The sequence below is a fragment of the Cynocephalus volans genome, chromosome 3 (genome assembly GCF_027409185.1).
Source record: "Cynocephalus volans isolate mCynVol1 chromosome 3, mCynVol1.pri, whole genome shotgun sequence".
In the NCBI taxonomy this organism is placed as follows: domain Eukaryota; kingdom Metazoa; phylum Chordata; class Mammalia; order Dermoptera; family Cynocephalidae; genus Cynocephalus; species Cynocephalus volans.
In genome coordinates this window covers 127,407,586-127,416,453 of record NC_084462.1, presented here as the reverse complement: position 1 = coordinate 127,416,453, position 8,868 = coordinate 127,407,586, and positions in this window count along the sequence as shown.

Genomic DNA, 8,868 nt, shown 5'->3' with positions numbered 1-8,868 from the left:
GCAGCCATAGAAACTAACACATCCAATAGAAACTATGCAACTAATGCAGTCTTACCAAGTGAATTGAAACTACATTTTACCAGGCCTTTGTATCTAAATGTCAATATTTAGATGGAGGAGTATGTTTACAAGTACATAACAGACACTCGGAAAAACATGAGATATATTTTAAAAAAAAACACGTTAGGTCAAATGCATCAATAGATAAACTGTAAGCAAGGAAAGGAATAGATAATGATTATTTTATATTTATAGTAAAAAAAAAGACTGACAAATATAATTATGAATAGTTCATTTCTATAGCGTGTGTGTGTATGTGTGTGTGTGTGTGTGTGTGTATTGCACTTTACAACATCTAATATGTTTTGAGGTCAATACTAGGTCTTTAATACAAATTTGCTAAGTGATATGTTATTCTTAAACTTTAATATTTATATGGTTAATAATTTGCTTTTATCATGCTTAAATTTTAAATTACATATTTTGTTTCCTTGTGTGCACTGTTTTCAAGCAGCATTTTTCCTCACTTCCTACAAATTTCTGTATGTTTTGATGCCATAACAAACTAACAAACTTATGATTTTTCCTTGCCTTAGCTTTGATCCTGAGTATGCCAATTCAGCAAGTATAGTAATTCATTTTGAAATATTTGTATATTTTGTTTTGTTTTCATTTATTGTTGACCCATTTTTTGTCATAATTAACTGATTTCCAATTGTTAGGCATTGGTGTGGCTGGGAACTAATATTTGATTCTGTGTATAGAAGACACAAATATATTTCTACTCAAATTCAATAATGTTTCATAAGTAAAAAAGAGGTAGAATTTGTGATTTTTTTCTTCTTAAAATTTTGAAAGTTCAATTTAAAAAGTGAATAAAATAATTTTGATAATATATTTGTGAATTATGCTTCTTCTGTCCTATCTTTTGTCTAAGTGCTAGAACTGATGGATGGACGGATGCACAAACTCTTCACTAAAATGCAATAATTGGTTTTAAAACAATCCCAGGACAATAACATTTTTTGTCTTATAATGTCACCTTACAATTGATAATGGTTAATTACTACATCTCAAATCCTTTATATTGGCTAAATAGCATACAAAGAAAGTACATCATTACCAGTGGTGGTAGCTGAATAATGGGTCTTCCAAGTGCAAAGCCTTGCACTTTGCATTGTGAGAGATAGAAAAAAAAAAAGAAAGAAGAAAGAAAAAGAAAGAAATCTTGTTTACCTTTTGAAAGTATTTTAGTTTAATTTTACAGCAGAATCATTTGTTTTGGCAGGCTAAGGATTTTAAAGAAACCAAATGTCAATATATGAAAAGAAAGAAAATTAGAGCAATATTAAATAAATAATTTTGTTTACTTAGCAGTTGTATTCATGACCAATGTATATATTCTCTAGAAATTTCTTTTAACAAGTAGAAAAACTCTTTTTTCATCATTATGTTAATAATTGCGATTTAGAAATGCTTACAGAAAAGGGTGAAGGACATTGAAAAACAAATAACAAACAAGCAAAAAACCTTAAGAAGCAGACAAGTACATAACCTTAATAATTTTGGTGAAGTGTTGCCTGTGACTATGCCATTGCTTCTAGTTTCTCCTTCAATATCCTTGCACGAATATTCATTTGAAGTACTGATTACTATACCTGATTTTTGTGGAACAAGATTTTCTAGCTCACTGATTCAAAATGTTATAAAAAGATAGAGATTGCATGAAAATTTAGTTAGACCATCAAAAACTCATCTATGATATTGTACATTATCGTGAAATCTGAGGTTTGTCTGATGTTTGGCATTTAAGATATTTCCACAGATCATTAGTGTCCCCAGATCAGAAGATTATGTTTGTGTATTGCCCTGCATTTGTAAAAAATGGAGATAAAATGAAAATTATTCATTTGTGGTCCAATAATCTTTCAGCCACTGCAGGTAGTCTACAAACTTACTTCAGGTAAATGATTAACACTTCCTCAGATAGTGTGCCACATGTGTGATGGATAGTTTTCTTCCAGAGTTTCTAATTGTACATATAACTAATTTGAAGTGTTCAGTCAGTTGATAAAAACAATACATTATGTCTTAAGCATTGGTTGTCAGTACAAAGTTATTTGTCATATTTCAATTTTCAGTTAGCTGCAACAGATTTATATTGAAATTTTTTATATAAATTGAAGTAGGAGATGTATAAATGAAAAGGATAAATCACATGTCTGTGAATTATTCTTCCTTTCTTGTATTTGGGTTAACATGGTGAGCCATATTCTCAAAAATACTCACTAAATGCAAATTGATTCTGCATGTTTTCTTCACCCTGCTCCCCAAGTACAGCCTCCCTTTCTTCTCTAGTCCACCATATCTATTCTAGCTTCACAGCTTTTGCAGTAACTGTTTCCACTGAAGAGCTATTAGCCCCCCAGTATTAAACTAGGTAAAAACAGAATTAACTAGAATTATTTCTCAGAAATATATGCAATGCCACAGCCTCAGAAAAGTTAATCTCTGTAATTATAGTCTGGTTTGGCTCCTTCATACAATTTATCACTACCTGAAATATTATTTATTATTTTGCTTGCATGTTCACTTTATTTCCTTGTTAGAATATATGGCACATGAGCCAAATACCTTACCAACTGGTGACACATATTCTTGGAAAATTGTAATTATAGATGTTGGTTGAAAAATAGAATAAATGCAAATATATTTAATTGGCTTGCACTCTATTACAATGATATGGACAAAGATCAATTGGCAGTATTTCTGTGCAGCTGTTTATTATAGTAGCAGAAGCTGATATTATATTACATAACCTTTACATATGTGCAATTTGTTACTGTTTTTCTGTTCTTTTAATCTTTGCCTTTAAGTTCTTAACCTTTAAAAAAGTGACCTAAAGAGTCTTGATAGTCAGTATCTTTCTTCCACAACCAAATAAAACCTCTCAACTATTTATCTCTAATCATCTCTGCATATAAAATATACAATTCAAAATTTGAGTATATTTATTTTTCTATATTTATCATGTTTAAACTAACACCCAATTATCATTCTTCGGTCAGATTGTTTTGAGTACTTAGTATATGGCAGGCACTGTTAGAAACCCTTGTAATACACTCAGTATGCTTGCTTTAGAAGTACTAGGGTCACAGCATTGGGATCAAAAAAGGAAGAAAACAATCATGACAAACTCTTGATTTAATTATGAACAATATTTATATATTCATAACAATTAATGATGTTTATTGATATTCATCTTTGGGAATAAAAATAGAAACAAGGCAAAAAAGAGTGCCATTTTGAAAACAACTGAAACAATAAACGCAATCAGACGTTGAACTTTTGGAAAGAGTGTTGGGTCCACCACTGGCCAACCGGAAGAGCGCTAGCCTCGTCAGTCTCTTCCTTGGTGGGCGAGCGAATTGCCCGGATTCCTCTTTCCCTCTGGTCCCCTTGGAAGGAGGTGGGACAAGAGAGCCGTGAAGAGAGGTGAGCACAGCCGCTGGCCCCAACCAGCCCCTTAAAGGACACTAAGATGCGGTGGGGGTTCTGTCCAGCAGTTCCCTTTATTATCACATAAACACTTGCTTTTAAAGGCAAATGAGGAAGGGAGGTTTTTACATCCTCCAGTCAGCTTAAAGGTTATGAGAGCATGCATCCTGTCTCAATGCCTAGCTATTGCAATCACGCAGCGTTCACGAGCCGGAAGCGTGTACTTGGCCAATAAGGGCTAAGGCAAGGTTCCCGCAGACACTCCCACCCTACTTCCTCCCAGCACCATCTTAGGCTGCAACGTTAATACACCCTTGTGGGCCCATAATGGTGCCACTTGTAATGTCACTTAAGGTGGTGTTAGTTTTTAAGGCCCAACAAAGGAGGAAAACACAACTGTGGTTATTAGAGGAGGCAGAGGAGAAAGGGGGTTAGGGATAAATTGGTTAATGGACCCAAAGAATCAGTACCTTTTGCAATGACGAATATGCCAGCTATCCTGAAGTGATCATCACATATTGTGCACAAATACACAAATTCAACTCTGTAACCCACAAATATGTATAATCAATTATGTTTTGATTAAAAAGTAAATAAATAACTAAATATTAATAAGCTTGTCAATATAAATATAAAAGGTAATATAATATTAAAATATTTCTAATAGAACTTTTTAAATTTTGCAATAAAGTTTAAGTTAAAACATAAAATAAATTTTAAAAGATAAAAAAATTAGCTTTGGATTTGAAAAATACTACATTGTATTGCAGAAAAATGAAAGATTTAGAATGAAACTTACAGCTAACATATAACTACTTATGTCATTATGGTGTTTTTGTGTGTGTTTGTATATATATGTATATAAAATAATATATATGTGTATATAAAATAATATATATGTATATAAAATAATATGTATATAAAATAATAATATCCCCTATACATACTTTTTTCTACTAGCAATACTTTGTAGATAATATGAAATATTGGTGCATATTCTGAATATCTAGAGTTGTAGATATAGTTGGAAAAATATCTTTGTATATTCTCAGAATATAATTTCTTTTGTCTGGAACTTTCTACTCTTTTTTTTTTTTTGGGGTGCTGGCTGGTATGGGAATCCAGACCTTTAACCTTCGTGTTATAACATCACCTTTTAACCAACTGAGCTAATCAGACAACCCAGATCTCTATTTTATTTTATAAAACTCAATTTTTCTCTCATCGATTTTACTTTTGTTGTTCAATCTATGTTGTTGTGATTGATATCACATATTTAATCTACATACTACTTATATAATATCATGTATATTATTTGCATATGGTGGCATTGATTTAATATATAGCCAACATTTTTTGAGAATATTGGATGGTGTCTAAATAAATACTTTTCAATCATTTGCTATTGAAAATTCAAAAATCAATTATCAACTCAGATTTTGATAATTTATATTTCTTTTTTTAAATACTCAAGGGTTTTGGCCTATTTTTAGTATTCTGTATTTAGATTATTTTTTGATAATGCGTTTCAATTAGACATTTAATCTGCTGATGTGCTCAAGTAGAATTGTATTATAAAATTAATTACATCTGTAAGTTTTTCTAACTTCTTAAAACTGTTTGCCTTAAAATTTCCCTAGTCATATTTTTTGTCACAGAGTTTGGTGCATGATAAGAATTTAGTAAGCGTTTTTATTTTCTAGTGAATGAATAAACAAAATATTTGGATGTATAAGCCATTTACTAATTTTGAATTTTATGATGATTCATAATATTTAGAACTATTGAAAATACACTTCAATTTACTAGAGATTTGTTAATTGTACAAAAGTAGTGAGATTAAATGTATAGGTCCTTCAGCTTACATAATAAAAGCAAACAAACCTAAATTAATATATCCTCTATTTCAGTTAACTCTGTATTAAGATAAAATATAAAAATACACAATTATTTTAATAATGCTATTATATTATTTACAATATTGATATGATATATTCAAGTATCACTAGATATAAAAACTTTCTTATTTTGAAGGTTCTGGTAGTATAAGTTCACAATTTTATATTCCAGAGTTGTAGAATGTTGTTTTTATCATTACTTTAAATCTTAATACTTAAAAAACTTTTTTTTTTTATGTTCTGAGTGTACTTTTTCCCCTCTTTTACATAAAACACAGTATTTTCTTTAGCTCTAACATGTGAACATTTTATCTTGGAATTCGATAATCTGCCTAGAATTCCTTTTTCTATTTAAAAACAAATTAAATGAGCAGCAAAACTAAATTTTAGAAATACAGTAATAGAATTAAGTATATCTGCTGTCTCTAAGTATTTTTTTTTTTTTTTTTTGTCTTTTTCGTGACCGGTACTCAGCCAGTGAGTGCACCGGCCATTCCTATATAGGATCCGAACCCACGGCGGGAGTATCGCCGCACTCCCAGCGCCACACTCTCCCCAGTGCGCCACGGGCTCGGCCCTCTAAGTATTTTTGATAGATTTCTTGAACCAAGGTAAGACGACATAAAGCATATGCACAGTTGAATAAATAAGCTTGTCTCTATTCTTATTAAAGGATGCTCTTAAATTATAAGTACACACATATTCTCATCTAAAAACAAGTTTTGTCTTAACAGATTATGAAAGTGTTATTTGATATACAATGTTAAAACTGAATTATTCAGAATTCCATATTGATTGATAATTCAGTATTATAACTCTAAGAAATGACTGATGACAAAATTGACTTTCTAATTTTGACTCCAGTGACAGATCTTGAGTGACTTGAATATTTACAGATGTTGATTAAATGAATGTCAAATATATTTGTATGAGAAATAAGCAGGACTTTTTTTTTATGAGTCGTGTTAATTTTGTTGACAGCACATATCACAGTAGGCAGTTCAACACATTTAATTAATTCAGTTTTGAAATATCAGACATAAGTGTCACATCAAAAAAATTTGGCTTGTCTTTGCAAATAGTTCTTCATTATTTTAGTACAATGAGAAAGACCAAGTCTGATGCAAATCTTAGTTTCCAGTTTTAAAACAGAGAATGGATTTGATCATTTCTCTGCTTCTGATGGACCAGAGAAGCCACCCTGGCTGCTTTCTCTTCCTTGTTCTCTCAATTCCTAGAGTAATTTCCTCTTGTTCCATAGAATTGCTGATATGGAGGTGCTTCTCCCTGGAGTTTTCCAATATTTAAAATTATGAGGTCTAGGCTCCTAATATGTAAATCAGTCTTAAACAAAACAAAACAACACAAGAACAATGAAAAGCCTTGGACAAAGTCAACTTTTTTTGACTTTCCTGTGATTTTTCTTTCTAACAAGATCTTCAATTTATTGATTTACTCCCTCATAGTGAATCATTACAACTTTTTTGCCATTTCAGAATTTTCCTCACCTCAACATTAATTAGGATCCTATCTCCCAACCTACTGCTGGAAGACTATGCTTCTTTTATTACAGCCTGACATGTTGATAAAAGTGTCCTGAGTCCCGTGGCCAATAAATTCAGCCTATTCATACTAACAGGTTAAAGGGAGATATTTTGTGTCTAGAAAAGTAGAAGTTACACTATTGAGATAATCTCAGTAATTTCTTCATCTTGTCATCCAATAATGGTCTTAGACAGGAACATCTCATTACCAGATCTGCAGCTAACACTCCTATGGGGGAAAGAAAAAGCAATACATTATTTAGCTGAAAGAGAGACTTTGGACATACAAATTTGAGTAGAACCAAAATCTCATTATAATTCAATATTTTTCCAAGATATCAAAATTGTTTTTGATTGTTTGTTTTATTCTTGAGACTATGCTTCTGGCCCACCAGCCTGTGTGCATGATATATCATAAAAGTGTAGGGTGGATGGAGAGTAAATGAGGTAAGAAATTTAGTAAGACAATATTAAATGATAGGAGGTTATAGTAAAATAAAGAAGCAGTAGATAAAAAGAAGAAAATAAAATCCAGATGTGACAGTCATGAGTGGATATGAGTTGTATAAAGGAGCAAAAGTTTTATTTCTGACTCATTCAGAGGCCAGTGAGTTTGCAATGCAGGATGCTTCCATCTTGTTTTAACATCTCAAAGAGAAATCTACTTGAATTCCATAGCTGGAAAAATTAGAAAAGAGCAACACACTGGAAATTAAAGTTTTAACTTGAGGTGAAATGTATCACCTCTCATTAAAGCCCATTTGTGAAATTAGTTAAGTGGCTATTCCTAACAGCAAAGAGCCTTGGAAGTGGAAGTCTGTCATGTGCCACCAAAGTAGGATTGTTAGATAAAATATAGGACGCACATTTTTAGCTGAAAAGTGGAATATACACAAAAATTTATTCTTTGTTTATCTGAAATTCAAATTTAATAGGTTGCTAAATTTGGCAACCCTATCTAAAAGTGAGGATACCTGAATATTGACCAACACCAGTATTGTCTACCACAGTCTATTATTTTCACAACAAACCATTTGGTTCTCTCTCTTTCTCACAGGTTGAACACACTCACTTTCTCCTTGTGGGATAAGACCCAAATCATATCTAGTCATGGTTCAAAATTCCTGGATAGTGGAAGAAATGCTGCTGTCACTCTATCAGGTGCATTTGTCTTCAGAAATGCACTAAAACGACAAGGTATCTGACCTCACACCCTCAATATATAATGGTGGAACATAGATACAATAACTTCAAGAAACATTCTCAGTAAAAAAATGGGTGACATACAGTAATTACAGGTTCTGATATCTCACAAATAATAATATGAGGTTCCCTTCCTTGGGCTGAGAATATTCATCAATTAGTTCCTGATTCTTCTCTCTGCAAGGAGCCATGAGGTGCACTGTTTTTGTTGTTGGTTTGCTTGTTTGTGTTAATTTCAGTTTTTTGAGAGTTTATTTCATCATCAACATCTGCTGTTTTGGCGGCTTCATAATATTTACAGCCCTATTCATACACATTCAAGTTGAGGCAAGAATTATTTTAAAGCTCAACAGTATATTTTTGTGTGTATATATACACAATATGTATTATAGATATATGTGTATATGCCTACGATGTGTGTATATGTGTATTGTTTCATTGATAGTACAATAACATCAACTTATAGCAAGTGGTCTACTTGTGTTCAGTAAGTGCTTTCCTATACATAGATATGTTTATTTTTTTCCATCCATGACTCATGTCTGTCTCACATAATTTACTGGTGGATGGCAACATGAAGGTCCTCTGAAACAATCAGTTTGGGTGGCAAAGTAATACTTACTGTAATAGAAAGTAATGATAAGTAACACTAAAGGTAATACTTTGCTAAAGAGAGCCAAGAATAGATAAAACACACTAGTATTTTGACTTTTCCCAATCAATTG